The sequence below is a fragment of the Silene latifolia genome, chromosome X (genome assembly GCF_048544455.1).
Source record: "Silene latifolia isolate original U9 population chromosome X, ASM4854445v1, whole genome shotgun sequence".
Taxonomy (NCBI): Eukaryota; Viridiplantae; Streptophyta; class Magnoliopsida; order Caryophyllales; family Caryophyllaceae; genus Silene; species Silene latifolia.
In genome coordinates this window covers 176701577-176713008 of record NC_133537.1, presented here as the reverse complement: position 1 = coordinate 176713008, position 11432 = coordinate 176701577, and the positions used below count along the sequence as shown (strand labels likewise).

The 11432-nt window shown below is 42.0% G+C and overlaps 1 non-coding gene across 1 annotated transcript; it reads left to right on the top strand.

The window, feature by feature from the left end:
- Positions 1-10245: 10245 nt before the first annotated feature.
- LOC141624704 (small nucleolar RNA R71) lies at positions 10246-10352 on the top strand. The gene has a single exon (XR_012534509.1). It is a non-coding gene; the product is annotated as a small nucleolar RNA R71 (small nucleolar RNA).
- The last annotated feature ends 1080 nt before the right edge of the window (positions 10353-11432 follow it).

Below are 11432 nucleotides of genomic sequence, written 5' to 3'. Positions count from 1 at the left end.
GTTGACACGACAAACTCAAGATTCGACTCAATATGAAGCCTTTGACCAAAAAGGGACCTAAGTTCGACTTTCACGGGTTTCAATAGTCACTCTAATGAAAGAACGGGGTGATTTTTGTGACAAAAAGTAACCAAAATAACTCTTCTTATCTCGACTTGCGGAGTATGCCCGCAATCAAATATGGTACCCTATCCAATAACCGCAAGAGAAAATGTCAAATGATGCACATGCACGAGACAATCGGGTTCTAATGGGGCTCTGGTTTGGAGAAAAGGGGTCGGTGCAAGCACCGTTTTATGACATGTGAGGCTATCGGTTGAGTAGTCATCACATCTAATCAAATCACTAAAACCCTACCATGCAAACGAATTCTTCTTCGAAACTTGGCAAGGATTGCCATTTCAAAAAATTAGTCAACACTTTCAAAACCAACATTAATTTTGCAAATTACAAACCCTTTATTCAACACAAAAATTGTACATTCTTTTCTTTTTCTTTTTCACTTCATTTTCCTCTTTTTCTATTTGTTTATCTTTTCTTCATTTCTTCTTACTTTTCCTTCACTTGTAACCTCCTCAACCAATGCAAAAGTTGGCCAAACATTAAGCCTCATTTCTCTTTGTAACATTTATGACCGTTCACTTCCAATGAAATCAAATCTCCTACCCATTTATACTCCTCAAAACAATCACAAAGACGAACTACTTAACAAGGGTGAGATGGTTGTGGAATGTAGTTGTTTTGTTGGCAAATGAAATGACAGGGTTAGACTCAAAATGGGTGAACAAAAGCGAAACATGATCAAATGGGTGCAAAATAAGCTTATTTGGCTATGAGGGGCAACTTTATTTGAACAACATTGTCTCAACATGCACATCGACACTTCTACGGTAAGGAATGAGCACCACACTTATGCATATAAACATAACATACCACGTAAGGAGAACTACTCTCAAGACCTAATCGGGGTCGGTTTGATGGCCGGCCATAAGGAGGCTCCATCTTCACATTTTAGTAGTTATATCGAACCCAGGTCGGGTCATAGGCCTAATACGGTTTCATAAGGTGGCCGAAACTTGGTCGTTAAGCTAGACTCCCGGGTTTCGCAAACAAAACCATAACATGTGTCATCAAGAGGTATGGGCTATCAAGAGGGAGAAGACATGGGTAAAACAACCTAGCATCCTTGTCAACATATCCCCTCTACGTTTAGACCCTCAATGCAAATATTTACAAACAAATTGCGATGTGTATGGATGTAAGCTAGCCATATTGACAAACTACGTGGATGCAAGCGTGAACAAGTATATACAAGTCTATTATAAATGCAAACAAGTCCTATAACTACCACACGTAATCCACACACACCAATTCTTCCCAAAATACGGCATCCTCAAAAACAAAATCCCATCCTCCATCATACATAAATGTAAAAGAAAAAGAATGGTAAAGGAGAAAGAAATCGGAAAGAGTATACCAAGCGGGTCTTCAATCTCCTAACGTCTCAAATGCGCCCGGGTGCGTCTGTGGATTAGGTTAGACAAACATATATAGAAAATGCAATGTTTTTTGAAATTTTTCTATTTTTAGTCATTTTTTGATATTTTTATATCAAATTTACAAATATGTATACAAATATGAACAAATATACACAAAGAGGATATTTCCCTCCCCACACTTGAATTTTACATTGTCCTCAATAGAACAAAGTATACGGAGTGAATGGGAAAAATAAGAAAACATATTTTTGTGTTTTTGAAATTTTTCGGAAATGAAAAACATATTTTTGTTGTTTTTGTATTTTTCTTAAAGTCAAATAACATGTTTTTTTTTGGGGGCCTCTTTCCCAAACTTATTATTTACACTATCCAATGACGGATGAAGTGTGATGAGAAGGCAATTTTTACAAATTAAAATAACATATTTTTGGATTTTTTAAAGTTTTTTTTTGAAAATAAAGAACATGTTTTTGTGAAATTTTCAATTTTCAATGTTTTTGTATTTTTGAAGTAAGTATGAAATGCATGAGCTATCCTATATGCAGTATTGAAAATACGATGCAAATTACTCTATATGGATGCAATTTCTATATGTGACAATATTTTACAAAATTGAAATCTAATGCAAGCTCGTATGAATGCAACTAAATTGAGTATTTATGCTAAGTATATTACAAATAATCTAAATTCTTAAGAGAAAATAAATATTAATGAGAGAATTTGGATTAGAGGGGTCATACTTGTGCTTTGGATTGGTAAAGGGAGAAAAATAGGCCAAAAGAGTAGGCCATCTAGGACTCTCTGTCCATATCATCATCATCGTCATCCCCATCCCCGAACTCGGATTCCCGGATAAAGTCATCCGGGTTCATGGCCATCGCGGAGCCACCCAAGGCATGCTCCTCCACCGTGAGATCAATGTCACCTCACGCCCCGCCCCGGAGGCACTAGCATGGCCGATACCACCAAAAATGGAGGGGGTTACTCCGAACCATTGGGTGTTGTGCCCCTCCCCTTGAGTGGAGGCCGGGGTGGGAAAGACCGGGGAACTAAAGTAATAAGGGTGAAGGTTTATGTTGCCGTAAAGAAAGGTCCCGTATTTCGGATGCCCGCCATCCGGGAGAAGGTAATAAGAAGGGTAGAGGCCGGATGGGTACTCATATCTCCTCCTCATATAGTCGTTATAAACCAGGAATTGCCTGACCGAGTGATCAATGTAAGCGCGATCCATCCTTTGTTGTAACGCAAGTCTCTCACTTGCGGCCATTTGCATTCCCAAGTTAATGTTGTTCATGAATGAAATCAAGTCGGGATGGAGAGGGGGGTGCTGAGGGGCTTGTTGTGAAGATCCTTCCCCTTGTTAGAATGGCCCAGGGAAGAAAGGAAATGAAGGAAAGTTGTACCGGAGGGAGGATTGTGCCTCTCCATGGCGGTCCTTCCCATAAACAATCGTTGGGTTCTCATGAGGGGCGGAAGGATCCTCCTCCACTTCAAGCTCAAGGAGGTAGGAGGCTCCCCCGCGTTTAATTTTCATTTTCTAGGCAATGGGAAGCGGGATGGAGTTCCTTTTGTTGATTTGCCAATACTCCACCCCGTCATTTGGATTCGTCTCGAACCACTCAAGGTTCTTTGTCATATAGTCTTTGGTGAAATAGATTTCCCCGCGCACAAAACTAATGGTGGATACATCCACCGGACGGTCAAGGGACCTAGCAATCCGGGTGATCATTCCACCCACATGGAGGGGCACTTTTTGCCCCGGAGCATTTGAAAGCTTTCCAAGGTGAAGGGCCAAGTGATGGCCAATGTTTATCTTGTATTTGGAAGGTTAGGTGATCAAGTAGGAATCAATAATTTCAAGTTCATGGGCTCGCATTGCCCACGGTTCGTGTCGGGTGAAAACCGTACAACCCATGAACCGAAACTAAACTCTCACGGCAGCATTGTGGCTTGAAATTTCGGGTCTTTTAAGCCACACCTTGTCATCGAGACCGGAAATAGCGGTCCATACTCATGAATAGTGTAACCAATTGGGTGCCTTATGGGAGTCCGCATTTTCTAGGCCAAAAATTCTACAAAGGCGGGCAAGGCAAAGACTATGGTCTCTATTCATGAGACGGAAGTAAATAGCCGCCACCATACCCGTTTTCTTGTGCTTGTTGATTCTCAAGCTACTAAAAAATTCCCAAGTGAGACGGGGATAAGTGTGTTCAACCATACCATACAAGCCCTTCATTCCCACACCCTCAAATAATGACTCGGTTTCTTTATCTAATCCTATACTATGCATAGACGGGAGACAAATCACCCTAGTCGGGGTTAGGGGCGATTCTTGAATAGGACAAACTTACCTTTTTGAGTTTGTGTGATAAACTCAACGTCGGGAAAATCGGGATCCGGGTTGGTGTCGGATGCCTTTTGGCGGCCATTGTTGAGTGATTGGTGAAGGTAGGAAAGAGGTTTGTAGGTTTTGGATGTTTGTTTGAGGGAAGAAGGAGGAGGTTTGTTTGAAAAGTGAAGATGAATAATGAAATAAGGGGGAGTAGTTGTGCGTTTTTTTAATCAGATCTGGGGCATTTTACCGGATGGGGGACCGGTAGCCGGTCTACCGGTAGGTGATCCCTGTCAGTTTTCCAAAAAAATTAAATTCTTTCTAAATACAAAATGTCTCGCTACCGGTGGGGGCACCGGTAGCCTGTTCACCGGTATGGAACCCTCCCTTCTTCATATTCCTTTGTTTTTCCTCAGAACATGTGTTCCCTGCTGGTGAACCGGTTGGCGGCCTACCGGCAGAGAGCCCTCCTTCTTCCAATTTCTTCGTGGTAAGTTGTAAATGGGTTCCCCTACCGGTGACCCGGTTGTCGGCCTACTGGTAGAGGATTCTCCTTCCTTCAAATTTTTCGAGTTTTCTTCAATGGGGGTGCTCCTACCGGTGTGCCAGTTGCCGGCCTACCGGCACACACCCCCCTTCACTTCACTTTGTCACTTTTTGTCCAAAATATATAATGCTCACTACCGGTGGGGACACCGGTTGCCGGTCCACCGGCAGGGAGCACTCTGCTATTGAAACCCAAGTTAACATTTCTTCAAAGTAAAAAGGGGCACTTTACCGGCCAGGGAGTCGGCTACCAGTCTGCCGGTATAAAGCTCCTTTGCTTGTAAAATCACCTCTTTATCATTTCTTTAGAAAAGCAACTTCTTCACAAGACCATTTGGTCGTGTTTTCCACTTTCGAACCCAAATTTTTTATCGGGGAATTGATCAAGTGAAGGTTAAACAAGTGTTCCTCAAGGTGACGCCGCCTCATTTCCTCACGCCAACCAATTTACACGAAGTATGAATAATCCAAAATCTTCATTATCTACCTAAATGCATGCTATTTACCAGTGGTGGTTCTTGAGGAACTCCACCAAACCTATTCATTGTTCAAAAACTTTTAACTTGTCTCCTCCTCAGGAAGGAGTCCCCCAAGGTAGAGCACTTAAATAAGACCCTTGTCATCTCTTTCGTAGTAACGCTTCACTCGTTTCCCGTTGACTTTGAAGGTTCCTCCTTCCTCACTTCAAAGTTCAAAGGCACCGTAAGGAGATATGTCCATAACTTTGAAGGGTCCCGACCACCTTGATCTAAGCTTGCCCGGGAATACCTTCACTTTGGAATTGAAAAGGAGAACAAGGTCTCCTACACCGATATCTTTCTTCACAATTTTAGCGTCGTGCCATTTCTTCATTTGATCATTGTAAATTTTGGAGCTTTCATAAGCTTACAATCTTAATTCTTCTAGTTTCTTAATTTGAAGGAATTGAACTTCTCCGGCGGCATCAAAATCAAAATTCATTTCTTTAAGAGCCCACCAAGCCTTGTGCTCCAATTCAATGGGCAAATGACAAGATTTGCCACACACAAGCTTGTAGGGCGTGGTTCCCAATGGTGTTTTGTATGCCATTCAGAGAGCCCATAAGACATCCGACAATTTTTCTGACCAATCTTTCCGATTCTTGTGTGTCACCTTTTCGAGAATTGCCTTGATTTGCCGGTTAGACACTTCTACTTGCCCACTTGTTTGTGGGTGGTAGGCAAGGGCGGTCTTAAGTCTCACTCCATGATTTTCCAACAATGACTTGAATGTGCTTTTCTGGAAATGGGAGCCATCATCACTTATCACAACTCGTGGAGTTCCGAACCGGGGGAAGATTGTTCTTTTGAACAACTTCATCACAACCTTGGAGTCATTGGTTGGTGATGCAACCGCCTCTATCCACTTCGAAACATATTCCACGGCGACCAAAATATATTCATTACCGCATGAGTTGGGAAATGGTCCCATGAAGTATATACCCCAACAATCGAATAACTCAATTTCAAGGATGTTGTTAAGGGGCATCTCATTCCTTTTTCCGATGTTACTGGTCCGTTGACAAGCATCACATGATTTCACTAAGTAGTAGATGTGTTTGAACAAGGAGGGCCAATAGAGTCCGCCTTGGAGGATCTTGGCAATGGTTCTTGAATTGGCCAAGTGTCACCCATAGGCCGAATTGTGTACTAGATCAACGATTTCTATGCCCTCTTCTCTAGACACGCATCTCCGGAATATCCCATCACCACACTTACGGAACAAGTGGGGATCATTCCAAAAATATGTCTTGGCATCATGCCTCAATTTCCGCCTCTGTCTTGAGTCAAGCTCATCCGGTATAAACCTATTTACCAAGTAAGTAGCAAGGTTTGCGAACCATGGAGTTGTGGTGCTTACTCCCATAAGACTATATTTTCTTAGTCATTCATTAATTGGCCCACTTTCATCTTGAATTCCATGATCTTCAATGGTTAACTGAGATAGGTGGTCGGCCACAACATTCTCGGTTCCCGCTTTGTCCTTGATTTCCACGTCAAAATCTTGAAGTAATAAAACCCACCTCAAGAGCCTTGGCTTGGCATCCTTCTTCACCAAAAATTCCCTCAAGGCAGTGTGATCGATATACACCACCACCTTAGAGCCAACTAAATATTGCCGGAATTTCTCAATAGCATGAACAATAGCCAACATCTCCTTCTCCATAGTTGAATAATTGCATTGGGCTTGGTCAAGAGTTTTTCTAGTGTAGTGGATGACATGGTTTTTTTAGTCAACTACTAGGCTAAAACCGCGCCCACCGCAAAATCCGACTCATGACACATAATCTCGAATGGAATATTTCAATCCGGAGCCCGAATTATAGGAGCCGTGACCAAAGCTTGCTTCAACCTATGGAATGACTTAAGAAAAAGTTCATTAAACCCAACTGGCACATCTTTGAGGAGAAGTGAGGTCAATGGTTTTGCTATCTTTGAAAAATCTTTAATGAATCGCCTATAAAACCCGGCATGGTGAAGAAAACTTCTCACCCCCTTCACATTTGAGGGAGGTGATAAATTCTCTATGACCGCCACGTTAGCTCCATCAACCTCAATGCCCCTCTTGGAAATAATATGACCGAGCACAATCCCTTCTTCTACCATTAATTGGCATTTTTTCCAATTTAAAACTAGATTATGCTCTTCACACCTCTTCAAAACATTTGTCAAATTAACAAGTCCTTGGTCAAAGGAGTCTCCATGGACACTAAAGTCGTCCATGAAGACTTTCATGCTCTTTTCAAGAAAATACGAGAAAATGGCCATCATGCACCTTTGAAAGGTGTCGGGTGTATTACACAACCCAAATGGCATTCTTCGGTAAGCATAAACTCTAATGGGGCATATAAATGTTGTTTTCTCTTGGTCCTCCGGATGGATAGGGATTTGGAAAAATCCGGAGTATCTATCAAGAAAACAATAGTAAGCATGCCCCGCTAGCCTTTCTAGCATTTGGTCAATGAAGGGTATGGGGAAGTGGTCCTTAAGGGTGGCGGCATTTAGTTTTCTATAATCAATGCACATCTGCCACCCGGTCACTGGACGAGTAGGCATGTGAGTCCCATCCTCTTGTTCGACCATAGTGACCCCACCTTTCTTGGGCACTACATAGACAGTCTCACTCACTTACTATCCGTGATTTGGTAAATAATCCCCGCTTCTAGCAATTTCAAAACCTCATTTTTCACAACTTCGGCCATTTTGGGGTTTATTCTCCTTAGACCTTCAACCTTAGGTTGACTTCCTTCCTCTAAAATGATTTGATGCATGCACAAGTTTGGACTAATTCCCTTGATATCATCAATGATATACCCTATTGAGATTTTATGAGCTTTCAAGACTTTCAAAAGCTTTTGTTCTTGGGCCTCACTAAGGTTGGCATTGATTATCACAGGATAAGACTCCCCCTCACTAAGAAAGGCATACTTAAGTGAGGGAGGTAAAGGCTTGAGTTGTACCTTTGGAGGGAGTAGTTCCTCCACCTTCTTCATGAGTTCATCATCTACCACATGATCTTTCTTCATTTCCTCATCATGTAGGGGGATTTGGAAGGCTTCTTCCATCTCCGACTCTTCCCAATCTACCGATTCAACTACTTCATCAATCACTTCAATAGTACATGCTCTTTCAACTTTGGGGCCTTTCATCAAATTTGGAAGATTAAATTCGACTTTGTCACCCTCAATCCGGAAGGTTAGCCACTCATTTCTCACATCAATTAGTACTCCTCCGGTAGCCAAGAATGACCTACCTAGGATAATTGGGGTATGGCTATCCTCCGGGATGTCAAGGACAACAAAATCGGCCAGGATTAAATACTTTCCAACTTTGATGGGTATGTCCTCAAGCACCCCCAAAGGACGCTTGACGGACCTATCCTCCAATTGGAAGGTCATGGTAGTGGGAGTAAGACTATGAATGCCAATTTTCTTAGCAACTTTTAGAGGAATAACACTCACACTTGCTCCCAAGTCACAAAGAGCCCTTGATATTGAAATACCACCAACTACACAAGGAATTGAAAAGCTTCCCGGCTCACCAAGTTTAGTGGGCATTTAGTTAAGGATATGAGCACTATATGCTTCTTCCATTGCCACAATTTTTTGGTCACCCAAGACTCTTTTCTTAGTCAAGATGTCCTTTAAAAATTTTTGTAAGTTGTCATATTCAAAATCACTTCGGTAAAGGGTAGGGTTACTTCAAGTTTCTCCAGCAACTCACAAAACTTGGCATACTTGAAGTTTTCCCTACTCTTTATTGCTCTTGAAGGGTAAGGAATATAGGTAACAAGTTGGGAATCAGAGAGTACCTTTGGAGGGTTTGATTTCTTTGTTACCTTTGTGGCGGGTGGCAAGAGCACTTCTTCGGTATCATCTTCACCCACTTCTTCCTCATAAGATAGATCCTCAACTAAACCGTCAACTTCATTTTCCACTTGTATTTCCCAACTTGAAGATTCTTCACTTGTTTTCTTCCTTTTCTTTGTTTCACGCATCCTTGCCGATGGTGTCATTGGTGGGTTTCCCTTCCACCATTCATTTCCATCCTTTTTCTCGTAGGATCCACATTAACCTCAATTTCAAGGTGCTTGTAAGGGTCTTCAAGCTCTAGTCCGCTTCTCAACATAACCGCATGTGCTTGGTGGCTAGTGGAAGCATCTTTGGAGCTTTTCCCTTGAGCTAACAAACCACCGGCGGCCTATGAGGATTGGCTAGAGCATGAGCAGCTAATCGGGCCTCCATTTCCCTCATTTCTTTTTAGTGAGCAATCCTTTGGTTGGAACTTTCTTGTTGACTAGCAATCTTGAAATTAGCCAAGTCTTGGCTATGTTGCATTTGCATGTTCCTCATCATCTTCATAATTTAATTTTGGGAAGTGTCACCCATGGGCTCTTGATAAGGTTGATTAGCAATGGGTAAAGGGAACCAATAATCATTTTGAGTGTTGGGACCTTGATTTTTGTTGTAATTTTGTCCCCCTTAATAGTTCCCTTTAGGACCATGATTATTGATGTTTGATCCTTGCCCTTGTTCTTGAAAGCCTTAAGCAAACCCTTGCCCAAACCCTCGGTTAGCTTGGTTAATTTGGTTCCCTTGGTAGAACCCTTGGTTATTTTGGTTGCCTCCAAAATCATGGTACCCTTGAGATTGGTTCCCAAAATTTTGGTTTTGATTTCCGGAATTGTTTCTTTGGTTAGGGTATCCACCTCTAGGTCGAGAAAACCCAAGTGGATTGGTGTTGGGCACTTGTGGTTGAAGGTGTTGTGGGTTTTTATCATTGGTGACCTTGTAGCTAAAATTGGGGTAGTTCCTCAAACCCGGATGATAGAAACTTGTGTTTGGGTTATAGACATTGGGTTTATTGTAGGGTGGTCGTCGTTGTCTCACATTGTTGTTATAGCTTTGGAAAGCATTAACATCTTGAACGTTGTCTTCATACCCCACATTATAGGAGTTGTTGGCACACACATCAAAGGTATGACCATGTCCCCCCACATAGCTCACAAGAAGTACTTTAGATCATTTCCTCCATTGGTGGACCATGGGATCCACTAGCTTGATGGACTTGGTTTCTTGTCAATTGCTCAAACTTCTTGGTGAGAAGGTCAAGGTTTGCATTTGTTTCGGCATTTGCATTAGAAGTGGTTTCCTTGGGATATTGGCCATTCCTCCTAAGCACATTTCCCCTTGAGCCCTAGTTGGCCTTCGAGTCCACCATCTTCTTGATCAGTGCCGTGCCTTCCTCATCACCCAAATGGTCGAATCCCCCTGCCGCGGAGGCATTCACCATTTCTTTAGTTCTTGGCAACAAGGTTTGGAAGATGGTTTGGGTGATATACCACTCCAGAATCCCTTGATGAGGATAACTAGCGATAAGGTCTTGATATCTATCCCATGCTTCACCCAAGGATTCTCCATCCTCTTGTTGGAAAGTATGGATCTCGTTTCAAAGCATGGCGGTCTTGGATGATGGGTAGTACTTGGCCAAGAATGCCTTCGCTAAGGCGTTCCATGTCGTGAATGTGTTAAGAGGGTGAACATTCAACCACCAGTCTGCCTTATCCGTTAATGAGAATGGAAACAACATCAACCTTAGTGTGTCTTTGTATACCCCGTTCTTTTTCATCATAGCGACCTTATTTTTAAATTTCCTTAGATGAGCATGAGCATCCTCGTCAATATGACCCCCGAAACAATCTTTTTCTATCAACCCAACTTGGGCGGGGTGCATCTCAAAATTGTTGGGACCCAAAGTGCCAACGTTGATGGGGTTACAAGCATCATTATGGTTTGGACGGTTATGGTCACGTAATTCCATTGGTGGTGGTGGATTTCGTATATAAGGGGGGTGGTGATTGAGGTAGAGTTGGAATTTGGAAGTCGTGTAATGGATTTTCTATTGGAGGCTCAATTGTGATGTCCGGTTGTAGTTGGGTTGTGGTTTCAATGATTGGTTGTGTGGGTGAGTTTGCTTGGTCTATGGTTGCTTGAGAAGAATTCTTAACCCTTGCAATAGTCCTTGTCCATAAGGTTCGAAAGAGCCTCTCGGGTTCGGAGTTAAAGAGCAAAGCTTGATGGTTCCTCCTAGGCATGCACTCGATAAACCGTTAGTCTCCTAGTGCTTTTACACACTGGGAAAAGGCAAAAATCACACACTCTACAATAAAGCAAACAACTACTAAAGCAAACAAGCTAGTGAGCTAAGACTAAAGCTACAACCTTTAACAAACTAAATATAACCTAACGCCATCCCCGACAACGGCGCCATTTGATGAGTAAGGATTAGTCGTCTTTTCCTACTATCAAAATAATTTATAAATGTCCGATAAAAAAGTAGTATCTATCGGGTATCCAACACGAGGATGGTGTGGGTTGCTATTCAATTCGAGCTAGGTCTATTTTAGTCGGAGAAAAAGAGGATATGAAGTATATGTAACTAATTTAAGCAACTAAGGCAATGATAAAACTAAGGGTGTAAACAATCTTATATATATATATATATATATATATATATATATATATATATATATATATA